At 44.7% G+C, this 11,847-nt stretch overlaps 1 pseudogene; it reads left to right on the top strand.

Annotated features, from left to right (window-relative positions):
* Positions 1 to 2,779: 2,779 nt before the first annotated feature.
* Positions 2,780 to 2,898, top strand: LOC111747230 (annotated as a pseudogene).
* The last annotated feature ends 8,949 nt before the right edge of the window (positions 2,899 to 11,847 follow it).

Here is an 11,847-nt window from a genome sequence, read left to right as displayed (position 1 = left end):
GCAAACAGAGAGCAGAACTTTGACAGGTTATCGCCAAGGTATAGGACCTCCCACTGGTTCCGAATGACACTCCATCAGTGCTTATGACACCCCATTAGTGCTTAGCTGCTTCTTGATCTGCTGTTCTGCATGACTGTTCTTATGCAAGCTTGATTTCAGACTGCTTTCAGCATAGGAAACCATCTATCTTGAAAATTCAATTTCATAAGATATTTGGGCAAGGCTAAACTTCTGGGATCTGGAAAGTATGACTATTCTTATGGCCAAGGATAACCAAATTTCTTAGAAAATTAAAAAATAAATTATTGTTTTGCTCATGTTACATGCCAGTAATGGGTCTGGGCATGCATGGATAGAAAACAAGACCTAATGTCTGCTCAAAGGTTTAGAGCCTGAATTAGCCTCCAGATGGTAAAAACCTGGAGCAGGGTTTTACTGGAAGCTGCCCAGGTCTTGGTTCTGGGGACAAATAGTATTGGCTGCAGCAGTTAAGACAAGTTTTAGGCAGCTTACCATGAGAAACAGGAAGAACAAAACCAGTGGAATGTATGTCATCATGTAGAATAGGGAGCTGAGTTATTTCACACCATGAGTTGTGTCATTGTTCCTTTGTTTTTTATTAATATTATTCTTACAGGTGTTTTCTGTCATTCCTTGGTGTGTTTTTGGTCACAAGAAATCGAGAAAAGGAACATCTGCCACAGTCTTACATTGATTTTGGAAATATTCCTGGTAAAACTGTATATTCTTTATAATAGAAATATTTATCCTCATAAATTAATAATTGCTGGTATAATTTGGGGTGTTAAATTAATATAAAACCTAATTTATATCCTCAAAAAAATGTACATTTAATGACGATATCAGAGGTGATATTTTGACTGTAAATGTTAATCATTTGTTTGAATCTCGGCTTTGAATACAGCACTGGGGATGTAAAAGAACTGCTCTGTTTTCTTGATTTAGATGATGTTGCGGATTTCCTCTGTGAGTGTCCTTAAATGGGAAAAGAGTAGGAAAGGAGTAGGGACCGGCTGCCAGCAGCCGCCCCCGCTGCCTGGAGAGCCTTTGGTGGGAGGCGGGTATCTCAAGACGGAGGTTAGGCTGCTAAGGAACGTCGTACTGGGGAAGACCGAAGTGCCCTGCGCACTGCGGGGCCGGAGCCGCGGCGTTCTCCCCGCTGGCTGTGCACGAGCGCCTCCCTCCCCTCCCCCTCACCTCACGCATCCTGACCTTTTAGCGTGCATCGTCATTCCAGTTCTCCGCTCTTACTGAGAATAACTCGCTTTCGTCATGGAGACAGCAGAAGCTGTGTCCAGAACAGAGGAAACAGTTCGCCGCGCCCTCGCCCCCTCCCCTGCCCACTACCCCAAACAGCCTCCAGCTTTGCGAGGGACTCGGGCTGCCCCATAGGTTTCTAGACAGGACTAATGATGTTTTCACACGTTCCTCCACCATTCTGTTGCGACCAAATCTTTGAAGCAAAAACCATTAATGCTTCCTCCCTATGACTGAGAAGACGCGGCCCTATGAATTTTCTGCTCTCTTCCACACTTGAGCCATCTCATCAGCTAAGACAGAAGAACTGGCGTTCGTGGCATGTTGTGTGCCTTATAGTTGACTTGTATGGTTAGAAGTTCCTTGGTAGGAAATAAGTCTACTTATTTTTACCTCTATTTTTTCACTTCACAGAGCCCCATACATAGAATCAGTAACAGCTTTAGAAGCCACCATGAAACACTTTTTCTGTGTTGTTATATGCATTAGGCTAAACATGGAAAAGGAGACACAACACGGGGGAACCAGCTCTGGAGACCAGCGAATGCCTCATGTTAAGCTCCCAACGGGTGCAACCTGATTCCCGTGCCCAGCGTGGTGGGCCTGTGGGGTGGGGAGACCGCTCTCTCACACCCACCCCAGCTCACACGTGCAGTGTGTGGTCAGATGTCAGGGGACACGGCGTTCCAAGGGCCTTTCTTCCTTGACATTTATCTCTTCTGTTTAGAGGGTGACCACATAGTATAAAAAAAAAGGAGAGGAATAAAATATGGCCTAGATACAGGAGACATTCTTAAGACTTATTTTTCTATAAGAGCTCAAAAGATTTCTTATGATTATTATCTCCCCAGGGAAACAAATGTTGGATAAAATACAACCAGATTCAAACAGCTCATCCTACGGAACTTTGCCTGATGGAAGTGACTCAACAAAAAGCCAAAGTGGAGAGAAGAAAGCGGTCTGAAACACCGAGGGGCGTGGCTGCGGGCCCGATTCTCAACACCACCTTTTCAAACAGTCGCACGCGTTCAGTTTGTGTCAGCAGCTGTTTACCGCTGACATGTACTGGCTCGTCCCGGTTCTCCACTCCACCTCCGTTTCTGTGGACACGCGGGGCCTGCTGAAGCTTCGGACAGTCTGGTGTGTTCATGGAACGTAATTTAAAGTGTTCTCCATATCCTGGACCTCTCCCCAGTGATCATGTAACCAGCTACCCAAGCAGGAACATCACACAAAAAACTGCACCTACAATTTGGCTCTAGAACACATAGGCTGCTTTTCCCACGCAGCTTGTGATGTTGGTTGCTTTGCTTTAAAGAGATTCTGTATCCCACAACCTTACTCCTGAACTAAAGATTTAAGAGCATTCATTTTTTTTAAAGACATCTTTTACGAACCTCCCACAAAGATCTCGCCTTTCTCTTCCTAAATAAGAATGATGAGTCATCTTTTTTGAAAACTAGCCCTATTATGATGATCCTTTAAAAATTAAGGGTTTCTTGTCTACGGCCATGCTACCCTGAACATGCCCAATCCCGTCTGATCTAAGAAACTAAGCAGGGTGGGGCTTGGTTAGTACTTAGATGGGAGACCACCTAGGAAGACCAGGTGCTTTAAGCATAAAATATAAAAAAAATAAGGGATCGTAAGCTGACAAGGTCCTTGCAATCTGTGAGGTCAACCAAGGGTTGCCTCACCTAAAAAAAATATATTAAAAAATTAAGGATGTCTTTAAGATTAGAATTTATAAGTCTCATTCTATGGTGAGACATACCAAAACTAAAAGACTGGCTGGTGGACTATTTAAGCAAGGAAAAATTTAATAATTAGGATGAATATTTTAAATAAAAATATAGAGTGGTGATGTTTTCTTCAGCTATGTGATCCTATTATACTTGAAAATAAAGGAAAAACTTGAAGAAAACTTTTCTGCCTTCATTTGTTTAGCTCTAATATGTTTCATCACAAGTCTCAGAAATCATATTTAAATTCTTAATGATATTTTCATTAACACTGTTTTTTTTCTGAGTGTCTGTTTCTAGCTTTATAAATTCATCTAGGTAAAAGGACAGTTATGATTACAGAACTAGATACCAGCCATTTAAATCTTAGATAGCACACAGGTGATCCAGTCTGAGTCTAGAGAGGAAGCCCAGGGCACCTGTACCCTGATGCCTTTTCTGCTGCAATTAGTCACATATCTACTAAGATAACATTTGCAGGTAGAGTCCATAATCATATCTGTTACTTATAATCTACCTAATATTTAAACAAGAAGAAAAGAGAGCCTTCATTGTAACCCATATCAAATAATAAGCCCTGAAGGGCATTTCCGAACCTTCAGGTCCCTTTTCACATGTCAGTACAGGATCGTTCCAGCCAGTTGTCTTGCATTTGTGTAGGCTGTTTAACTCAGTCTCATCGAGACCGTAATCTTAACTATGTCGGGTCTTTTAGCTTTGTTCTTGGTCACCACCTGCACTCCTGACCAGACCCACCAAACCCAGCCACAAAGACAAGATTCACACCCATCTCCAATGTATGAATAATAAGCTAGATCCTGTGTCTGGCTTTTGAACTCCTGATAATTATTCTTGTCATTGTGGAAAGTGTTCCATTAATTCAAATAAAGCCGTATAATTTACGGCATATTTTGCTGAATTGGTCCAATGCGTTGGCATTGGAAGTCTCAGCTAAGAAATGTGTCTGATGTCTTAAACTATAGATTTCTGGTGTCTCTTAAAACTGGTTTCAAAGATTGGGAAAATAATTAAACCGAAGAGTTTAATTATTTTACTTGAATGGGACTACAGCACATGGTTTTGAGCATTGTAGAGTTTTGCACAGACATAAGCATGATACCAATACTTCACTGATCACCAATATTTGCATATTTTTTAAAGTTTTGAAAAATGACTTATGCACATTTGAGCAATCTAGCAATGCTTCAGAAGTTCAGGTAGCATACAAACGATATTCAGACATAATTTTACTTTTCATATTGCCGCTCCAGAACAAGGCAAATAGGAATGTTAGTTGTGCTGGCTCTAAAATTACACAGTATATGACAACCGGCAAAGCCAACCTGTCCTTCTCTTGGCACTGCGAACTGGAGACCTTTAGCCAACACTTGACTCATCTGACTATTTGTCTAGACCAGGAGTCTTCAAACTTCTTCTTTGAAGACTCAGAGAGAAAGTGTTTTTGGGTCTGTTGGCAACTACCCTACTCTACCATTGTTACATAAAAGCAGCCATAGGCAATATGTAAATGAGTGAGCATGGCTGTATGCCAGTAAAATTCCGTTTAAAAAAACAGGTGGCCAGTCCTCAGGCCGTAGTTTGCCCAACTCTGGTCTAGACACCTCTGCCCTTGCTATGCAGCTTCCTTCTCATTCCTCAGGCACTCAAGAGCTTAAAAAGTGACAGTTCATGGTTCATGACAAACTAAATACTTTGGAGTGTGGAACCGCGTTTTGATATTTATATTAGGATCTTTTTGCTTGTATCAGATACGAATGGCAGTGATGAGTTCATGATTGGTGCTGAAGTTTCTTTCTCTTGAAGGTGGTGGCTCTTGTGAGCACTACAGCCTGATTGGAGGAGCCTCTCCAATCCTACACTCCAAGTTGATCACAGCTTCAGAAATGACTTGTAGGTACCACCTGATTGTTTTCGGTTTAAATGTTTGCTTGCCCTGTAACTAGAATACTTTAGTTACCAGAATCACTTGGAAAAAAAAAAAAAAGACAATAAACTTCTCAAGCAAGTGACTCAGAGGTATTTTTCAACCCCCCATTCCACCCCACAAGCTCCTGGAGATTCTATTTCATGGCAGAGAAAGAAAGGTAAAAAAACAGATTTCACAGATTAGTGCAATTTAGTGCTATTGAAAAATAATGGTGATAATGTGCAAGTTTGGCTCCAAAGGAAGCAGGTGCAATGACTCAATGGGTAGCGACGTTGAGCCAAATTCTCGAAGCCAAGAACCCCCTTTATGCTGCTTGTTTCCAAGCACACAGCTCATCCAGGAATGGTGACTATACACGCTCAGCCACACTGAAGACTGCTTCATGCCTGCCAATTTAATAGCGATATTATGGATATAAATATAGCAGTTACTAAAATGAACCTTCCCAACACCCTTCCAGGCTGCTTTACTCAAACTCTGTGGCTGGTTATGGAGGCAGTCCTTGAACTGGCTAGCTAACGGCAAACCTATCACACTCATCTGGCACCAGTGAATGTGAGTGCTTTAGTGAGGTTACTAGATAAACACTACACGTTTTGAACATTTAGGACCAAGACCTCAGAATTGAACCCAACATGATTGTGTGGGGGAATTTAGAAGCTGCTTCTAATCGTTAGATTCATCAATAATCTGGCTTTCATTATGGTCATCCTGAAGTTAAAAAATAAATTCCACACATACATGGTTTCCATGCAAATATAGACCAGTCTTAGGCTAGTAAACGTAGTGTTTTAGCAATTGTGGTAAACTCAGGGAAGAGCCTTCCTACCCCCAAATTCTTGAGTCTGTCCCCTTTGTCGCCAGCCTCAGGGTACCACACAACATACTGTCCTGTGCCAGGAGAGGAAATCAGTTACAGGATCTGTGACCCGTCCAAGGGGACATTTTTTTTTTTTGCTAGAAAGGGAGGAAACAACTCCCTCAGTGTTGGTCCTTATTGAGAGTTAATGAGTTCCAAAAACAATGTAAAAGAGAAATATCAATCCCAATATCAAATGTGGTGTTTCGGGGTGCACCCAGCTGGGCCAGACGCTGCCAAGAGTTTCACAGAGTTCCAAGCAAGATGCAAGATAGTCTCCGAGTTCTAGGAAAGAATCTGCTTCCCAGGGAGCTGGCAAGTGCGTAACCGAGAAGGAGCCCAGCCATTCCTGATGGGACCAGCACGCATGGACCGCAGCCACTTTGCACATTTGAGCTGCTGCTATCCAGATGCGAGCTAATCTCAGCACGCACGCATCCCGCTTTTGGAGCCTCCTCCTTCATGGTTCTAATTTGAAAACCAAGCTCAGCAGTTTACTGAGGCTTAGGCTCTACTCCTTCCAACCAAAGCACCTCACCTAAACCCTCTAAACACTAAACACGACCAAGGAAATGAAATCAGCTCAAGAACTCTTGATCCAGGGACTCAATCTTGAGTGGTTTGCCTGATTGTAGACCACTAACCCAATTACCGCATGTCTCCAACTTAGCACATGTTCATTAATTCACTCAAACATAATTGATCACACACTATTTTCAATGTAATGTGTTTAATGTTATTAGGAATATAAAAACGAATTAGACCTCAAGACCAGCTCTTCAGGAGCTTACTGTCTGGTCAGGGAAATGACAGCTTTCATTTATTGAGCCCTAACTACATGCCAGGCATCGTGCTAAGTCTTCTACTTGTGCTACTCGTTTAATCTGGACAATTTTCTCGTCAGGGGGGTCATTATCCCTACTTGACAGTTTAGAAAACCAGGGCAAAAGGCAGGGATGGGATTAGGGTAAAGCAAGAGAGGCACCTAGGGCACGAAATTTAAGGAAACTGGAGGAAATCTCACTTTCAGTGGCAAGAGGGCTGATCTTGAACTTGCAGGGCCCTGAGGTGAGTGCCTTCTCCATGTTTGTAGCACCTTGGTGTGTCCTGGCCCCGGCAAGAGAAGTAACTTGAGCAGTGCCATTCAGCCGTCAAGTGGCAGAGGAGGGATTTCAAGCCAGAGATTTTAACTCTGTAACCCACGCTCTTACTATTAGTACCAAAACATCTATGCTGCGCAAAAGACCATCAAAAATGCCTTAAGAGACTTGAATAAGGGAATGGGAGCCCCGAGGAGAGAGAGGTCACTTCAAAGGAATTGGGAATTGTAGTGAATTAAATGGTGGCTCCCCCCCCAAAACTATATCTACCTCCTAACCCCTAGAACTTGTAAGTGTGACCTTATTTGAGAAAAGGGTCTTTGTAGGTTTAATTAAGGATCTTGAGATAATAGCATTACCTGGGTATCCCCTAAATTCAGTGACAAATGTCCTAATAAAAGATGGAAGAAAATATCTAAACATACAGAGGAGAAAGCTACATGGAGACAGACAGATTGGAGTCAAGACGTCATAAACCCGCGAATGCCTGGAGCCACCAAAACTGGAAGGGGTGATGCACACAGGCTGGCGGGAGGGCAGCCCTGCCGACACCTAATTTCAAACTATTGCCGTCTAGAAATGTGAGAGGATGAATTTCTGTTGTTTTAAGCCACCAAGTCTGTAGCATTTGTTGGGGGCGGCCCTAGGACATGAACACAGATACTGAGCTGGTCTTTGAAGCACATGTAGCATTTGGACACGGGAGGAAGCCCAGGAGCAAAAGAGAAGCTGAACAGTTCAGAATGAGCTTGGGAAACATCTGTACCTTGGGCCAAGTGAAAAAGAAGACAGCTGCTAGGACAAGAAACGCAGGTAGAAGACCTCGAGTGGACAGCTCTGGTCTAGACTCCAGGATCTGGGCTTGATTAGGGCGGTAAGTGACAGCACAATTCCCTTCGGGGGAGGCCGCAGGGGGCTCCCCAAGGACATAATCGGTGTCTTTTCAAAATCTCATCTATCAAGATTTAATGACATTTGCCTGGTATCTTTCTTAGTTAGTCACTATCAATATCAGATGGCATAATAAACATTCAGGAAATAAATAGCTGAATTTGAGTTTCGCATTTGCGGCGCAACACATAGAACCAGAAAAGTCCAAATGTAGCAGCACCGTAGGCTGGACGGTGACCGCTGAAATGGCCTCGGGCAGAAAAGCTTTGCCCAGAGAAGGAGGCGCTGGGCCATCCAGAGCCTTGCTCTCTGGACCTGAATTGGGGGATGTGAAGAGAGTCAAGGAATTAGGAGGGGGGAACTCAAGCCGGATGGCTCCCTAGAGAAATGTGAAGGGAGAAGGGAACAGTTAAGGGCCACGGTTAGCAGTAAATGGAAGCTCTAGGGAAGAAGGAATCATGAGAGTAAAAGCTAAGAGCCTAAGCCATTGGCAGAGGAATAGGCCGTGAGCAGATACTACAAGAGAAGCAGAGACTCGGAGAGGGGCGAACACAAGAGCTGCTGTGACCGAGAGCCCAGGTGCGTGCAGCGCACATCCCTCAGCTCATGTCCACGCTTGTAATAACAGCCAACCCCTTTTCCAGCTGACTGGAGAGACTGTTCCTGGTCCCCAAAAGGACCTGGTTCTCACAGGGCTCACTGGCTTTCCAAAAGACATCATTAGATGAGGCTGCCAGCGCATAAAGGGGAAGAGTGAGCCCATTTGAGAAATGCTTCATGAAAACTGAAGAGACGTTCTCTCGAGTGTTTAGATAATGGTGCAGAACCGTTCAATGAAAGTCCATAACCAGTAGGGTCCGTCTGTAAATAGTTGACGGAGGAAGGTGGGCCCATGAAAATGACTAGGCATCCCTGGCAGACCCTAGGCTTAATCTTAATGAACATCCCAACTTTGCTCTTTTTAAAAGTGCAGTGATTCTGATATGTGGTAATTTAAGGATGGCCAAGGCTTCTGCTGAGTGAGAGGGGATGAAGAAAGGGTGCTGAGGGAGGCAGCAGGTACAACGCGAAACCATCTCAATATGGCCAGAAAGTCACCCGAGCCACACAGCAGAAAACCAGAGAGCTCAACAGCAAGAGCCCTTTAGATGCCTCCATCCTGCGGGCCGGTCCATCGGGGAGTGCAGATCTGAGCAGGTGGGCCTCATGGCAATGCCAGAGAAGCGCATCCCGCTTTTGGAGCCTCCTCCTTCATGGTTCTAATTTGAAAACCAAGCTCAGCAGTTTACTGAGGCTTAGGCTCTACTCCTTCCAACCAAAGCACCTCACCTAAACCCTCTAAACACTAAACACGACCAAGGAAATGAAATCAGCTCAAGAACTCTTGATCCAGGGACTCAATCTTGAGTGGTTTGCCTGATTGTAGACCACTAACCCAATTACCGCATGTCTCCAACTTAGCACATGTTCATTAATTCACTCAAACATAATTGATCACACACTATTGTCAATGTAATGTGTTTAATGTTATTAGGAATATAAAAACGAATTAGACCTCAAGACCAGCTCTTCAGGAGCTTACTGTCTGGTCAGGGAAATGACAGCTTTCATTTATTGAGCCCTAACTACATGCCAGGCATCGTGCTAAGTCTTCTACTTGTGCTACTCGTTTAATCTGGACAATTTTCTCGTCAGGGGGGTCATTATCCCTACTTGACAGTTTAGAAAACCAGGGCAAAAGGCAGGGATGGGATTAGGGTAAAGCAAGAGAGGCACCTAGGGCACGAAATTTAAGGAAACTGGAGGAAATCTCACTTTCAGTGGCAAGAGGGCTGATCTTGAACTTGCAGGGCCCTGAGGTGAGTGCCTTCTCCATGTTTGTAGCACCTTGGTGTGTCCTGGCCCCGGCAAGAGAAGTAACTTGAGCAGTGCCATTCAGCCGTCAAGTGGCAGAGGAGGGATTTCAAGCCAGAGATTTTAACTCTGTAACCCACGCTCTTACTATTAGTACCAAAACATCTATGCTGCGCAAAAGACCATCAAAAATGCCTTAAGAGACTTGAATAAGGGAATGGGAGCCCCGAGGAGAGAGAGGTCACTTCAAAGGAATTGGGAATTGTAGTGAATTAAATGGTGGCTCCCCCGCAAAACTATATCTACCTCCTAACCCCTAGAACTTGTAAGTGTGACCTTATTTGAGAAAAGGGTCTTTGTAGGTTTAATTAAGGATCTTGAGATAATAGCATTACCTGGGTATCCCCTAAATTCAGTGACAAATGTCCTAATAAAAGATGGAAGAAAATATCTAAACATACAGAGGAGAAAGCTACATGGAGACAGACAGATTGGAGTCAAGACGTCATAAACCCGCGAATGCCTGGAGCCACCAAAACTGGAAGGGGTGATGCACACAGGCTGGCGGGAGGGCAGCCCTGCCGACACCTAATTTCAAACTATTGCCGTCTAGAAATGTGAGAGGATGAATTTCTGTTGTTTTAAGCCACCAAGTCTGTAGCATTTGTTGGGGGCGGCCCTAGGACATGAACACAGATACTGAGCTGGTCTTTGAAGCACATGTAGCATTTGGACACGGGAGGAAGCCCAGGAGCAAAAGAGAAGCTGAACAGTTCAGAATGAGCTTGGGAAACATCTGTACCTTGGGCCAAGTGAAAAAGAAGACAGCTGCTAGGACAAGAAACGCAGGTAGAAGACCTCGAGTGGACAGCTCTGGTCTAGACTCCAGGATCTGGGCTTGATTAGGGCGGTAAGTGACAGCACAATTCCCTTCGGGGGAGGCCGCAGGGGGCTCCCCAAGGACATAATCGGTGTCTTTTCAAAATCTCATCTATCAAGATTTAATGACATTTGCCTGGTATCTTTCTTAGTTAGTCACTATCAATATCAGATGGCATAATAAACATTCAGGAAATAAATAGCTGAATTTGAGTTTCGCATTTGCGGCGCAACACATAGAACCAGAAAAGTCCAAATGTAGCAGCACCGTAGGCTGGACGGTGACCGCTGAAATGGCCTCGGGCAGAAAAGCTTTGCCCAGAGAAGGAGGCGCTGGGCCATCCAGAGCCTTGCTCTCTGGACCTGAATTGGGGGATGTGAAGAGAGTCAAGGAATTAGGAGGGGGGAACTCAAGCCGGATGGCTCCCTAGAGAAATGTGAAGGGAGAAGGGAACAGTTAAGGGCCAGAGCAAGCCACGGTTAGCAGTAAATGGAAGCTCTAGGGAAGAAGGAATCATGAGAGTAAAAGCTAAGAGCCTAAGCCATTGGCAGAGGAATAGGCCGTGAGCAGATACTACAAGAGAAGCAGAGACTCGGAGAGGGGCGAACACAAGAGCTGCTGTGACCGAGAGCCCAGGTGCGTGCAGCGCACATCCCTCAGCTCATGTCCACGCTTGTAATAACAGCCAACCCCTTTTCCAGCTGACTGGAGAGACTGTTCCTGGTCCCCAAAAGGACCTGGTTCTCACAGGGCTCACTGGCTTTCCAAAAGACATCATTAGATGAGGCTGCCAGCGCATAAAGGGGAAGAGTGAGCCCATTTGAGAAATGCTTCATGAAAACTGAAGAGACGTTCTCTCGAGTGTTTAGATAATGGTGCAGAACCGTTCAATGAAAGTCCATAACCAGTAGAGTCCGTCTGTAAATAGTTGACGGAGGAAGGTGGGCCCATGAAAATGACTAGGCATCCCTGGCAGACCCTAGGCTTAATCTTAATGAACATCCCAACTTTGCTCTTTTTAAAAGTGCAGTGATTCTGATATGTGGTAATTTAAGGATGGCCAAGGCTTCTGCTGAGTGAGAGGGGATGAAGAAAGGGTGCTGAGGGAGGCAGCAGGTACAACGCGAAACCGTCTCAATATGGCCAGAAAGTTACCCGAGCCACACAGCAGAAAACCAGAGAGCTCAACAGCAAGAGCCCTTTAGATGCCTCCATCCTGCGGGCCGGTCCATCGGGGAGTGCAGATCTGAGCAGGTGGGCCTCATGGCAATGCCAGAGAAGGGACTTGGGAGTGT

The sequence above is a fragment of the Pteropus vampyrus genome, unplaced genomic scaffold (assembly GCF_000151845.1).
Source record: "Pteropus vampyrus isolate Shadow unplaced genomic scaffold, Pvam_2.0 Scaffold215, whole genome shotgun sequence".
Taxonomy (NCBI): domain Eukaryota; kingdom Metazoa; phylum Chordata; class Mammalia; order Chiroptera; family Pteropodidae; genus Pteropus; species Pteropus vampyrus.
This window is presented reverse-complemented; position numbering and strand designations above follow the sequence as displayed.